Source organism: Rutidosis leptorrhynchoides, chromosome 10, assembly GCF_046630445.1.
Source record: "Rutidosis leptorrhynchoides isolate AG116_Rl617_1_P2 chromosome 10, CSIRO_AGI_Rlap_v1, whole genome shotgun sequence".
Taxonomy (NCBI): Eukaryota; Viridiplantae; Streptophyta; class Magnoliopsida; order Asterales; family Asteraceae; genus Rutidosis; species Rutidosis leptorrhynchoides.
Window position 1 is genome coordinate 217,193,379 of NC_092342.1, and position 14,741 is coordinate 217,208,119.

Sequence of the window (14,741 nt, forward strand, 5' to 3'; positions counted from 1 at the left end):
AATATAAACTATTTTTTCTTATTTTAACTTTTAAGATTTACTTTTAAGAATAAACATTAGTATGCATGAAATAAATAATGATTAATTGCATAAGTAATCATAAATGTTAGATAACATATAAAGACCCCATCGTATTCGTATTGATCGGAATTAATCTCGACCCATGGTACCGTGTTGTCAAATGACGTGTTGCGTACATAAAGTACCGTGTTGTCAAATGACGTGTTGCGTACAATCATGAGGTCTTATTAACATAAATATAAATGTTAGTGAAGTTAATAAGAGTTAGATTACAGAAAATATAATTCAGGCGGTATAACCGACCATATATAACTTAAATAACATAAATATAAATGTTAGTGAAGTTAATAAAAGTTAGATTACAGAAATATAATTCAGGCGGTATAACCGACCATATATAACTTAAATAACATAAATATAAATGTTAGTGAAGTTAATAAAAGTTAGATAATTTCTTACCTTGATTAGTGACGTGTGCTTGTTTAGATAAACCTTGATTATACGGAGCACTTCGTGCTGATAACGTGTTATATTTCAGTAGGCTTATAACTACCTTTAGTGGCCTGGTTCAATATATTCAAATTAAAAGAACCAATAAAAGAGAGATGTGTTGTAGAAGATATAGGAGAGAAAGAGGTTGAAGAGGTGTGATGTATTTAATGTATATGTGTGTTTTTGTAACTTACATTATGCACATATATATAGTACAAATTTTACTATCCATATTTGACTAATTACCATCCATATTTAACTACTAAATTTACAACATATATATATATATATATATATATATATATATATATATATATATATATATATATATATATATATATATATATATATATATACGGGAGATGATTCTCACACACCACTTTTTGATACATATACACCAAATTACCTATTTTACCCTTAATTATACTTAATATAATAATTTAAGTTCAACTTTTTAAGGACAAAACTGTGATTTTATGAGATAAAAGTGTATATGGATTAAAAAGTGGTGTATGAGAATCATCTCTCATACTATATATATATATATATATATATATATATATATATATATATACTAAAATATTAAAATATTAACTAATAAATCAATTTTACGTATATTCATTTCTAAAATACCCTTCTAATAAAAAAACACTGTAGCTTTCTAACAAAATTAGGGGTTTCGTTCAATTGGGAGTTATCAAAACCAAAAGAGTAATCGACCTTATCGATCTCAAGTAAATGGACTCAATTGGATGTAAACCATCCATCAACGTCCGTGATTGCTTGAAAGGTTAGTAACAGTAATAATTTGGTATTGGTTAAATTATTATTGGGGTGTGCTATTTCGCTGTTTGAATTATTTTATCTATATCTATATTCTGCTACTGCTAAGAATTTGATCTGTTTAATAATTGGTTATTGTTTATATCATTTAATTTAGGATCAAAAAACTGCAATTGGACTGAGCTGCAACCTGCAAAATTTGTGCTTCAAATATATTTTTTGAAGTAAACAATGGCGATTGACTCAATACTGCTACTGCTATGAATTGTGATTGCTAGGGTTGATGCAGAATCGTAAAGTACCGACGGTTGCATGCTTGCATCAATGGATTAGCTATGAATACACCAAGGTTTGTTGTTTTTGTATTGCAGTGTATTATACATTTATTCATATTTGTTGTTAGATTTGTGGCTTAGGTCACGTAGTTATTGTTATGAATTTTCTAGATATTTATTAATTCAGGCTTCATTCATGACAGATGATTATAATAGAGATGAATATGAACAACTAAACTGACAGATCAATGAAATTAGAAGTGGCTACGATATGTAAGTCCGTGCTTAAACCAGCTTTTCGAATTTTTGTGTTAAACTTTCTCAATTATTACTTTCATTGATGGTTATTATTTTATTCAATTTAATCGGAAATCAGTGCGACTATTGTCTTTCGACTTTGGGTATTATTTTGATCCACTCGGAAATCAGTGCGACTATTGTCATGTATAAATCGAGTATTTGCTCAGTTTTTTTGAACTGACTAACATATCATGTTATCCCTTTGTTTCATTTTACGTGATGTAATCTCATCAATGGATTAAATTTAATAAGTTCCTTGCACGCACACAATTTGTTTGATTTATTGGCAATTACAATATTTGGGCCACTATATGAGTTGTTCATTTATTGGCAGACTAATTTGGAGTTTCTCTCCTAACCAAGACTGCTGTAAAGCAGTTCATTTGAACGTTAAATATATATAAATGGATGAAGTTACTACCTCTGTAATTATAACGACCCTCACTTTTCCATTATGAATTTATCAGATTGCCCTTAGAGTTTCATTTTCTGCTCCTGTGTATTGTCATTAGGGTTGTTATCCAGATAATTAAATTCTCTATAATTAATGCATGTCATTAATAACTTGAAACCCTAACCTCAAATATTAATTAAAACCCTAATCATATAAACTCTAACCCTAATACTAAATTAATAATATAAACTATATGTAATAAATTAAATATGACTTTTATATGAATTAAACTAAATTAGAACTAAGTATAAATTAATAAAAGACATGGCAAATAATGTAAATTAAATAAATACAACTTATTTAAATAAATGTAACCATAATAATAATAATAATAATAATAATAATAATAATAATAATAATAATAATAATAATAATAATAAATATATATATAAAATTCGGCCATGTTAAACATAAATAAATAAATAAATAATAAATGTAAAATTATAGAATAATCCTAATCCCATTATGATTCCTATCCTAACCTCATACAAATTGCTACTCCATATCCTAAACTAAGTAATCCTAATGCTCCTCAAACTTCCAAAGACTAATCCTAATTTAATCCCAATCCTAATCCTTTTCTAGACTAATCCACGAGGAATTGTAATTAGTTTCAAACTCTAAATCCTACACTATAAAATAAGGTCCTAGCTCCTAATCTCATTCTCTCATTCACAAATCAATCACCCCATTCTTCTCCTCTCTTGCTTGCCTCACGATATCAACCATCACCACCCATTCGGTTTACAACAAACCGAATCACCACCATCACCTTGTTGCCACCACGTTGCATCCCTACACCACCACGAAACCAGTTTTTTTTTTCTGCTGCAAAACCCCACGCAAACAGGTCTTGAGTTGCTGCCTTGTTCGTGACCCAACAACAACCAAAGTCGACCCATATTGCCACCTTTTCGTTGCGTTTTTGCTGCTGCTGCCTTGCCGTTCGTTTCACACCATCACATACCACTTTTACTTGATCTTTATAACCTTAAGGTATCCCTAGATCCATCCTTGTTCATATTTTATTTTCGTTTCGATTTATATGTAAAAACTATATATATATATATATATATATATATATATATATATATATATATATATATATATATATATATATATATATATATATATATATATATATATATATATATATTGTATTTCGTGTGCATGTATACATGCAAAGGTTATATAAGTATATGAACGTGATATATATGTATATAAGGATATAAGGATATATAGTGAAGTATTACATGTAAGATTAAAGTTAAAAAGCAAAGGAACGATTTTATATAGATATATAAGTATATCGATATGTATATATATGATCAAAACGATTTTAATACTTAAAAATCGGTTATGATAATTTTCACAGAGGTTTTTGCATTTATAAAAGTGGTTGGATGAGAAAAATTGATTTTTACAACATTATATACAATTATTCTATAATTAATGATATTATTGTATGATTTTAATAGGTAAAAAGGAAATTAATATAAATAAAATATGGAAATCCGTAATATTTATATAAAAAGTATTTAGAACAGTAAAATATCATTTAAAAACAATTATAATGGTTTTTAGAATTTTATTTATAATTAAAAACGAATTTAATAAGTATTAAATATGGAAACTATATAAAATTCGTAATAAATAGAAAAATATTAAATATAATAATTATAAAAAATTTTATAAGTTTATAAGTATGTAATAAAACTGAAAAAAATAGAAAATCATATTTATAAGTATATTTAGTATTTTAAATGATTTTTGTAAAGTATTTATATAAACCGAGAGAAAATAAGAAAATAAATATAAAATAAATACTAAACGAATTAAACTAGTTTTTATAAAATTTTTAGGTTACATAGATACTGGAAAAATTATTAAAACTTATTTATTAAGTATTTATCTATTTTATTTAATTAATACCGTTTATAATGGATAAAGTACAAGAAAATATAAAATAAATAATATATATATATATATATAATTTTTAAAATTATATTTTTACAACTTATTTAGAGTATATAGAACTTATAAAAAGTATAAAATTTATTATTTAAGTCGAATTAGTATTTTATGCATAATTAACTTTGTTTTCATATAAACCGAGAAGATAAATAAGGAAATAAACACAAATAAATATAAAAACAAGGTAGAATAATTTTATAAAATTTTCTACAGGTTTTTGCACTAAAGGAAACTTATAGAAGTTATAAACTTTATTATTTGATAATTATTTTAATTAAAAACAAATTTAGGAAGTATATATCTATTTTCGGGATAACTATAATACATATAAATTATAATAATTAAATATTATTGTTTCTAAATATAAAAATCTGTAAATAATTACTTAAATAATAATTTTATATGATACTATTATATATAATAAATATCTACTAATACATAACCAATTTAATATAATACATATACTTTATAAAGTTTATAATATAGATTATACAAATATATACTTTAATAATTCATTTATATTAAATATAATAACATAATAAATCTAAACTTATATATACTTAATATAATATAACTATTAAAGTATAACATGTAATACAACAAGTACTTAAATACTTAATATATCATAGCTATTAATATATAATAATAATTAATTAATATATATAATACAAACAATTAAATAATATTTATATAATATATAATACTTATTACATATATAACATGTATTAAATGTATGTACAAGTAATCTATTAAGTGTTGTATTCCTATACACACATACAACTAGTGAATACTATAATCATAACGATAAACATATGTTTAGTCAATCAATGTACCTAGGATTCTTCATTTGTCGATTGGACATTTCTGATTAAGCCTATATATCTCTAGGTTGAAGGCCTGGTATATACTCTCGTTCATTTCATTCGTGGAATTATCTTCATCTTCGATTTAAGGTGAACTTCATAGCCCATCTTTTTACTATTTCTTAACTGTTTTATAACTTTGGGGTGAGACACATGCTTGCTTTTAAACTGTTTTACGCTTAGACACGAGTACATGAAAACTTTATTTTGATTAGTTCAAACTGTGCTAACATGCTTTGATTCATGCTAAATCCCTACCATGATATCGATAATTGCTACGTATAAAGGCAAGCTTAGTTATTGTGAATAGCCCTATTGAGAGTGACGTCTCTATCCGGATGACCGTTGGTCAATGGATACATAATAATGATTCACGACACGAACGCGATGTGTTTAGGGTAACTTATGGTTAGTTTCGATATCATATACACCAGCACTACTACCGAACTGATTAAACTTTATAACTAAATATTGTGGTCTAAAAACTTATTATAATTGTTAAATCTATGTTGTTCACTCAACCCTTGTGTTGACACTTTAAGCATGTTTTGTCTCAGGTACTTAGATATTTTGCTTCCGCTGTAGAACTCTGCTGTTACTTAGAAGTCAAGCCAAGCACTGGGACCAGAGTTAACATCCGCGTCAATGGCGATTTTGACGGAGTGTTACAGTTGGTATCAGAGCTCTGGTTATAGGGAACTAGGTTACATTAGTGTGACTAACAAGAATAGTTATGATGCATTAGTGAGTCTAGTCTATAACCGAGTTGTTTATTTGCATTGATTATTTGCATTACATTCTAGATTATGTGCATTAAGTTCACTTATATTTGTTATGCCTAGAATTCCTATACCATTCAAATCTTTAGAAAACATTTTGCTATAGGAACTATACTTACACGTCTGACTCTTAGAATAAGGGTCATAACTTACTTATATTTCAACAATAGAACGCCACCATACCTATCTCATTATGTAATTTAGGAGAGCCAGGTTTGTTATAGAGAACCAGGATTGCATTTTATGTGTGCCTTATGTGTTAGTTAGGTGCCCTAGCAATCTTTAGGACTATAACCTTTCCTGCCTTAGTTCTAATCGCTTTTCCTTTGATCTTTATAGTGCTATTTCATCTTACTTCCTGCTTTTACCTCTGTTGATATTATGTATCCTTTCCTAAGGATATCAAGCCAAAACCCTATCATCTTGCCTGATCCCGACTCTAAAGGATCGGTTAGTATGTGATTGTTATCATATCCATACATATCCTATGACCTAACTTCGTCATTGTGATTCAAAGTATTCTTTGACTCACACGAAAGGATGTCACTCATGACCCAACATTCCCACGTCAACTATCTAAGTTTGATCATGTGTCCTGACCATATGAGGTGATATTGAAGTGGAAGTATGAATTAGTGAAATATAATGACGCTTGGCCGACGTGATTATATTACGGTAATTCATATAGAAATTCCAATATCATGAAATATGGAATAGGAAGTGAATCAAAGAAAAATTTCCAAGCCATTCATTCAAAAATCTCAATGATATTACATGAAGGGTAATTATCATCTGATTTATAGATATACGAAGAGATTGTTACGATCAAACTATCTATCTCATACCCATGAGTAGATTAACAAATTCTCCTATGCCATAAAAGTTGTAAAGCTTTGCATTCTTTCCTTCTTAAACAACTTATCTCTTTGACGCTTAATTATCACATCCCCGCTGGAGGGAAGGATGCATGTTCTTAAGTGACTTGAAGTGACACCCCCGAAATTTCTTCGAAGCATGCCTCCTGTTATCTGTAATTACGTCCTAGTGTAGATTTTCATAAACCCATTAGGAAACCTGTTGAAGATAAGCTACAACTACTCGCAAGATTTTCATTTGAATATTCAAACGAAGATATTATAAACACCACATTCACTATCACGTTCTCATACTCTACCATTCATATCTCACTTGTCAGCAACAACTTCACACATGAACATTTTGAATTTCCAAGAACATACGCCCTAATAATAGTAAACAACCGTATTTAAAAACAATAGATTTCATTACCTCGCAACATTATTGATTAAAATAACCCGAAATTTTCAAAATACCTTCACCCGATTTTCGTCGATCTTTTTCCAACTTGTAACCTCCGAAATATGAAAATTCTATTACCAAAATTTTACACACACTGTTTTACTGTGCGATCCTCTCGAAATTGTATAAAATAAATTTATTTACTTCCATTCGTGCAAATTTTATAAATCGTGTATGTTTACATAATAAAGTAACTAAAATTTACCTTTGACTAGTACATATAAAATTATACTTTGATTTTTATAAATCAATTCTCTTATTCAAAGGATATTTTACCTAAAATAGTACATGTTGTGCATAACTCTAGTTTTACTAAGAATTTCGTTCCTTTTTAAATTGTCACCTTAAACGATTCGAACTTCTGTAAAAATTTTCATTGCTTGTTTATATAATTTTTTTTCTTCGTATTATTCTACACCACGTAGTAATAACAATTCCTCTTGCCCTTCGAAACTTACCATTGAGTTCATCATTCAAAACTCTATGTTCTCATCAACTTTTCCCTTTTAAGGTTGACCGTTGAGGAGTTTTCATCTCCGATATTTCATGGCTAAACCACAACACCCTCGTAAATATCAATTCTATAATTCAATATTTTGTGACATTTATCTCTTCCTTCGTGGGTTGCAACTGGACGTTATCCTAGTCAAGTTTCGATCCCTGAATTGACATGTAACTGAAATCATGATCATAAATTTACATTCTACAACGTGCCATCAAAAACTATTTCCAAGGATAAGTTCGCATGTATTATAATACACTGAACGATATCTTTCATTAGTCACTCATACCATCCTGAGGACATCTTAGTAATTATGGCTTACTTTGCATATAAGCCTGATTAGTGACTCCTCAGCTGGAATCTTGTTTCGTCTATTCACATTAGATATTTCTTGAAAACCAAAGGTATCATGCCTATGGTTACTTTCTGGAATTTGAAGTTGGTACCATCTCTAACAAACACAAGTCATGCATCAAACTACGTGGCTGTGATCTAGTATAAATTAATAAAAGACATGGCAAATAATGTAAATTAAATAAATACAACTTATTTAAATAAATGTAACCATAATAATAATAATAATAATAATAATAATAATAATAATAATAATAATAATAATAATAATAATAATAATAAATATATATATATATAAAATTCGGCCATATTAAACATAAATAAATAAATAAAAATAAATAAATAATAAATGTAAAATTATAGAATAATCCTAATCCCATTATGATTCCTATCCTAACCTCATACAAATTGCTAGTCCATATCCTAAACTAAGTAATCTAATGCTCCTCAAACTTCCAAAGACTAATCCTAATTTAATCCCAATCCTAATCCTTTTCTAGACTAATCCATGAGGAATTGTAATTAGTTTCAAACTCTAAATCCTACACTATAAAATAAGGTCCTAGCTCCTAATCTCATTCTCTCATTCACAAATCAATCACCCCATTCTTCTCCTCTCTTGCTTGCCTCACGATATCAACCATCACCACCCATTCGGTTTACAACAAACCGAATCACCACCATCACCTTGTTGCCACCACGTTGCAGCCCTACACCACCACGAAACCAGTTTTTTTTTTGCTGCAAAATGTAGTGACCCGAACTTTCCCATGTTTATATATATTAAATGAAATTGATATTTATATGATTAAGTGTTTCCAACATGTTAAGCAATTAAACTTGTTAAGAATTGATTAATTGAAATAGGTTTTATATAGACAATTGACCACCCAAGTTGACCGGTGATTCACGAACGTTAAAACTTGTAAAAACTATATGATGTCATATATATATATATATATATATATATATATATATATATATATATATATATATATATATAGTTAACATGGTATTATGATAAGTAAAAATATCATTAAGTATATTAACAATGAACTACATATGTAAAAACAAGACTACTAATTTAATGATTTCGAAACGAGACATATATGTAACGATTATCGTTGTAACGACATTTAATTGTATATATATCATATTAAGATATATTAATATATCATAATATCATGATAATGTGATAATTTAACATCTCATTTGATATAATAAACAATGGGTTAACAACACTTAACAGGATCGTTAACCTAAAGGCTTCAAAACAACATTTACATGTAACGACTAACGATGACTTAACGACTCAGTTAAAATGTATATACATGTAGTGTTTTAATATGTATTCATACACTTTTGAAAGACTTCAAGACACTTATCAAAATACTTCTACTTAACAAAAATGCTTACAATTACATCCTCGTTCAGTTTCATCAACAATTCTACTCGTATGCACCCGTATTCGTACTCGTACAATACACAACTTTTAGATGTATGTACTATTGGTATATACACTCCAATAATCAGCTCTTAGCAGCCCATGTGAGTCACCTAACACATGTGGGAACCATCATTTGGCAACTAACATAAAATATCTCATAAAATTACAAAAATATTAGTAATCATTCATGACTTATTTACATGTAAATAAAATTACACATCCTTTATATCTAATCCATATACCAACGACCAAAAATACCTACAAATACTTTCATTCTTCAATTTTCTTCATCAAATTGATCTCTCTCAAGTTCTATCTTCAAGTTCTAAGTGTTCTTCATAAATTCTATAAGTTCTAGTTTCATAAAATCAAGAATACTTTCAAGTTTGCTAGCTTACTTTCAATCTTGTAAATTGATCATCCAACCTCAAGAAATCTTTCTTATTTACAGTAAGATATCTTTCTAACATAAGGTAATACTCATATTCAAACTTTGATTCAATTTCTATAACTATAACAATCTTATTTCGAGTGGAAATCTTACTTGAACTTGTTTTCGTGTCATGATTCTGCTTCAAGAACTTTCAAGCCATCCAAGGATCCTTTGAAGCTAGATCTATTTTTCTCATTTCCAGTAGGTTTATCCACAAAACCCGAGGTAGTAATGATGTTCATAACATCATTCGATTCATATATATAAAACTACCTTATTCGAAGGTTTAAACTTGAAATCACTAGAACATAGTTTAGTTAATTCTAAACTTGTTCGCAAACAAAAGTTAATCCTTCTAACTTGACTTTCAAAATCAACTAAACACATGTTCTATATCTATATGATATGCTAACTTAATGATTTAAAACCTGAAAACACGAAAAACACCGTAAAACCGGATATACGCCGTCGTAGTAACACTGCGGGCTGTTTTGGGTTAGTTAATTAAAAACTATGATAAACTTTGATTTAAAAGTTGTTCTTCTGAGAAAATAATTTTTCTTATGAACATGAAACTATATCCAAAAATCATGGTTAAACTCAAAGTGGAAGTATGTTTTCCAAAATGGTCATCTAGACGTCGTTCTTTTGACTGAAATGACTACCTTCACAAAAATGACTTGTAACATGTATTTCCGACTATAAACCTATACTTTTTCTGTTTAGATTCATAAAATAGAGTTCAATATGAAATCATAGCAATTTGATTCACTCAAAACGGATTTAAAATGAAGAAGTTATGGGTAAAACAAGATTGGATATTTTTTGATTGTTGTAGCTACGGAAAATATTGTAACAATTCTATACAAATCATATCCTAGCTAACTTATATTGTATTATACATGTATTCTAATATATTATGTAATCTTGGGATACCATAGACACGTATGCAAATGTTTTGACATATCATATCGACCCATGTAAATATATTATTTGGAACAACCATAGACACTCTATATGCAGTAATGTTAGAGTTAGCTATACAGGATTGAGGTTGATTCCAAAAATATATATATAATTTGAGTTGTGATCTAGCCTGAGACGTGTATACACTGGGTCGTGGATGTAAAGACCCGTCCTAATCCATCCGGACGAAGTCCATATCGATTATAAACGATTCACATCAGTTGGTTACATCGCGAGGTACTTGACCTCTATATGATACATTTTACAAACATTGCATTCGATTTTAAAAGACAATCTTTCTTTACAACGAAAGTTGACGACATGCATACTATTTCATAATATATCCAACTATAATTGACTTAATAATAATCTTGATGAACTCGACGACTCGAATGCAGCGTCTTTTGAAATATGCCATGAATGACTCCAAGTAATATTTCGAAAATGAGCAAATGCACAGCGGAAGATTTCTTTCGTACCTGAGAATAAACATGCTTTCAAGTGTCAACCAAAAGGTTGGTGAGTTCATTAGTTTAACAAAAATAATCATTTCATAATTTTAATAGACCACAAGATTTCATATTTCCATTTCTCATAAACATACGTCCCATGCATAGAGACAAAAATATCATTCATATGGATTAAACACCTGGTAACCGACATTCACAATATGCATATAAGAATATCCCCATCATTCCGGGATCCTCCTTCGGACATGATATAAATTTCGAAGTACTAAAGCATCCGGTACTTTGGATGGGGCTTGTTGGGCCCGATAGATCTATCTTTAAGATTCGCGTCAATTAGGGTGTCTGTTCCCTAATTCTTAGATTACCAGACTAAAAAGGGGCATATTCGATTTCGATCATTCAACCATATAATGTAGTTTCAATTACTTGTGTCTATTTCGTAAAACAGTTATAAAAATTGCGCATGTATTCTCAGCCCAAAAATATAAAGGGTAAAAAGGCAAATGAAACTCACCTAATGTATTTTGTAGTAAAAATACATATGACTATATTGAACAATTGCAGGGTTGGCCTCGGATTCACGAACCTATATCATTGGTATATATTAAGACGTATAATAATGTTTAAACAATTAGTTTATATGTAATATTAATAAATAAATTAATTTTATTTCTTATATATATTTTAAATAACTACTTAATATATATATATATATATATATATATATATATATATATATATATATATATATATATATATATATATATATATATATATATATATATATATATATTAGATTGATATTAAAGTGTTTAATATAAGGTATGTTATTTATGATAATTATTATACATTCATATACACAAAATATCATACAATGTATTAATATTAGTACTTATATATATATATTAAAATATATTTTATATATAACTTAATTAATATTAAATAATAATAACCTTAAAAAAATTTGTATTTAGTATTACTATTGATATGGTATATGTAATAAATATAGTTATTCATATAAAAAGGTATTTATTTGTTATAATAATAATATAGTAATGATAATAATAATCTTAATAATAATTTTAATAAAAATGATAAAAATGATAATTTTTCTAACAATGATAATAATAATATTAATGATACTAGATCTAATAATCATATCAATACTATAGTTAATTTTAATATTTATGATAATTCTATCATTCTAATAATAATAATAACAATAATAATAATAATAATAATAATAATAATAATAATAATAATAATAATAATAAAAAATAATAATAATAATAACTAATAATAATAATAAGAATAAAAATAAAAATAATAATACTGATTTTATACCAAATAAAAAGGGAAATCGATGGGTGTTGGCGTCCATAAACAGATCGAGAAGGCAGAGCACATCACAAGATCAAATCATGGTTCCTGGGTCTTCGATCCTTCAATCGATCAATTGATAAATCGATCAATCAACAATAACAGATCATCTATTCATCATCATCATCATCATCATTAAATCGTCACCATCTGCCCTAATCGTCATCATTATCGAATCAGCAGAAAATCGAAGCAGATGTTTGGTATTCGATTTGTGTCTGTTCAATTTAGAAAGCAAAACTAAACACTACGGCGTGTAGCAACAGGAATGGCATCAAATCATTATCAATTGATCATGAAATCGTCGAACAATCGATCAAGTAGGTAATTAGGGTTCTTTTTATTTATTTAATTATGTGAATATATATATATATATATATATATATATATATATATATATATATATATATATATATATATATATATATATATATATATATATACATATATATCCTCTATTGATTGAAAACGAATAGTAATGAATGAAAATAAAATGGCTATTTGATAACAGAAGTTATAAGTCGAGTGGTAACAATACCTGTTAGCAAAATTTGTGATGTTGGTGTTTCGTGGTATTAGATAGAAACAGAAAGGTGTAATAGCAGCGACAGTTAACAACAAGAATTTAATCATCGTCATTTGTTTGTTGTAACAGGGAAGCAGAAGGAATACAGGAAGAGAGTAGTAGATTGTAGCAGTTAAATGGGTTGGGTTTGATTTTTAATATTATTTGAGCAAAAAGTATAGCAGGACACTGATGAGGTTACGATATTGAACTGATTAGTTGTTGATGTATAGATGATGATGTATTTAAGATTGATGGTGTTAGATTAAGGAGTAACAAGGTTGCAGATAGTAGTAGATTTGCAGCATAATAATATGCTCAAGTGATGATGTTTGGCCAGAAGGTAACTCATGACACTAATGGGTTTGCAATACAAGTAGTTGCAAAGTGGTAGGATGACTAATAATTGAGATGTGATGTTGATTGTGAACCAACACAGAGACATAGTAGCTGCTCTTCGAAGTGCAGCAGCCAGGAACATAATGGAGGTGGAAGGTGGCCGATTTTGGTGAAGTGTTTTGAGGTTCGATGAGTAGCAGGAAAAGGTATAATGACATGTTAATCCATTGACTAGTAAAACTAACAACTTTTAGTCTCTAAATCTTTACTAATTAATATTCAAGTGTTATTGCAGTTACTATACTCGATACCACAACCATGGCCGTGACTCGAGGCATGACTGCACTCTAACATGTTTTCAATCTTTGTGAAGACGTCTGGTCTCCAAAATGATTTGAGCTGGAACCGGGTACATGTAAGATATTTGGATTTGGTCTAGACTTTCGTTAACTTCGGTTTCTGGAATGATGTAACTGTGTTATAGTTAAACAATTTTGGAATAGCTTTTTCGGTGTCAAAGTTGTTGATAGCAGCTGAAAAGATTAGTTGGGTGGGTTTAAGAAAGTATAATAGTTTATAGCAACAAGTTTTGATAATTGAGCTTGAATCAAAAAAAGACAGAAAAGAAATCTTTTAGTTGGTGAAGATGCTTGTCACTGAATCGAGTATGTATATATATGTAATGTATTATAGATAAAGCATGATAGTGATATCAAGTGATTAATTAAGAAATCGTGTATGAAGTTATTGATTTTGTAATCATCTAGTCGACATTTTTTTTTTTAATGAGGAGTGGTTGTGACAAAAGTGGTAGATGGAATGAATTTTTTTAGTTGGGTATTTGTATGTATATGTATATTATATTTGTAAGTGAGAAAGTGGTATATGACAAGAGAGAAAGGAACATAAAGTTTCAAGTGGTTTGTAATAAAAAAGATAGATAAATGATTCGTTCCATAACGCATGTAATTATATACTTTCTAAAGTCTAAATTGATGGGTTGATGATTATTACAAGAAAAATAATT

At 28.1% G+C, this 14,741-nt stretch overlaps 1 long non-coding RNA gene across 1 annotated transcript; it reads left to right on the forward strand.

Annotated features, from left to right (window-relative positions):
* Positions 1-1,186: 1,186 nt before the first annotated feature.
* LOC139873667 (uncharacterized) lies at positions 1,187-14,380 on the forward strand. The gene is made up of 6 exons (XR_011767399.1): positions 1,187-1,303; positions 1,454-1,645; positions 1,775-1,844; positions 5,188-5,252; positions 13,466-13,920; positions 14,010-14,380. It is a non-coding gene; the product is annotated as an uncharacterized lncRNA (long non-coding RNA).
* The last annotated feature ends 361 nt before the right edge of the window (positions 14,381-14,741 follow it).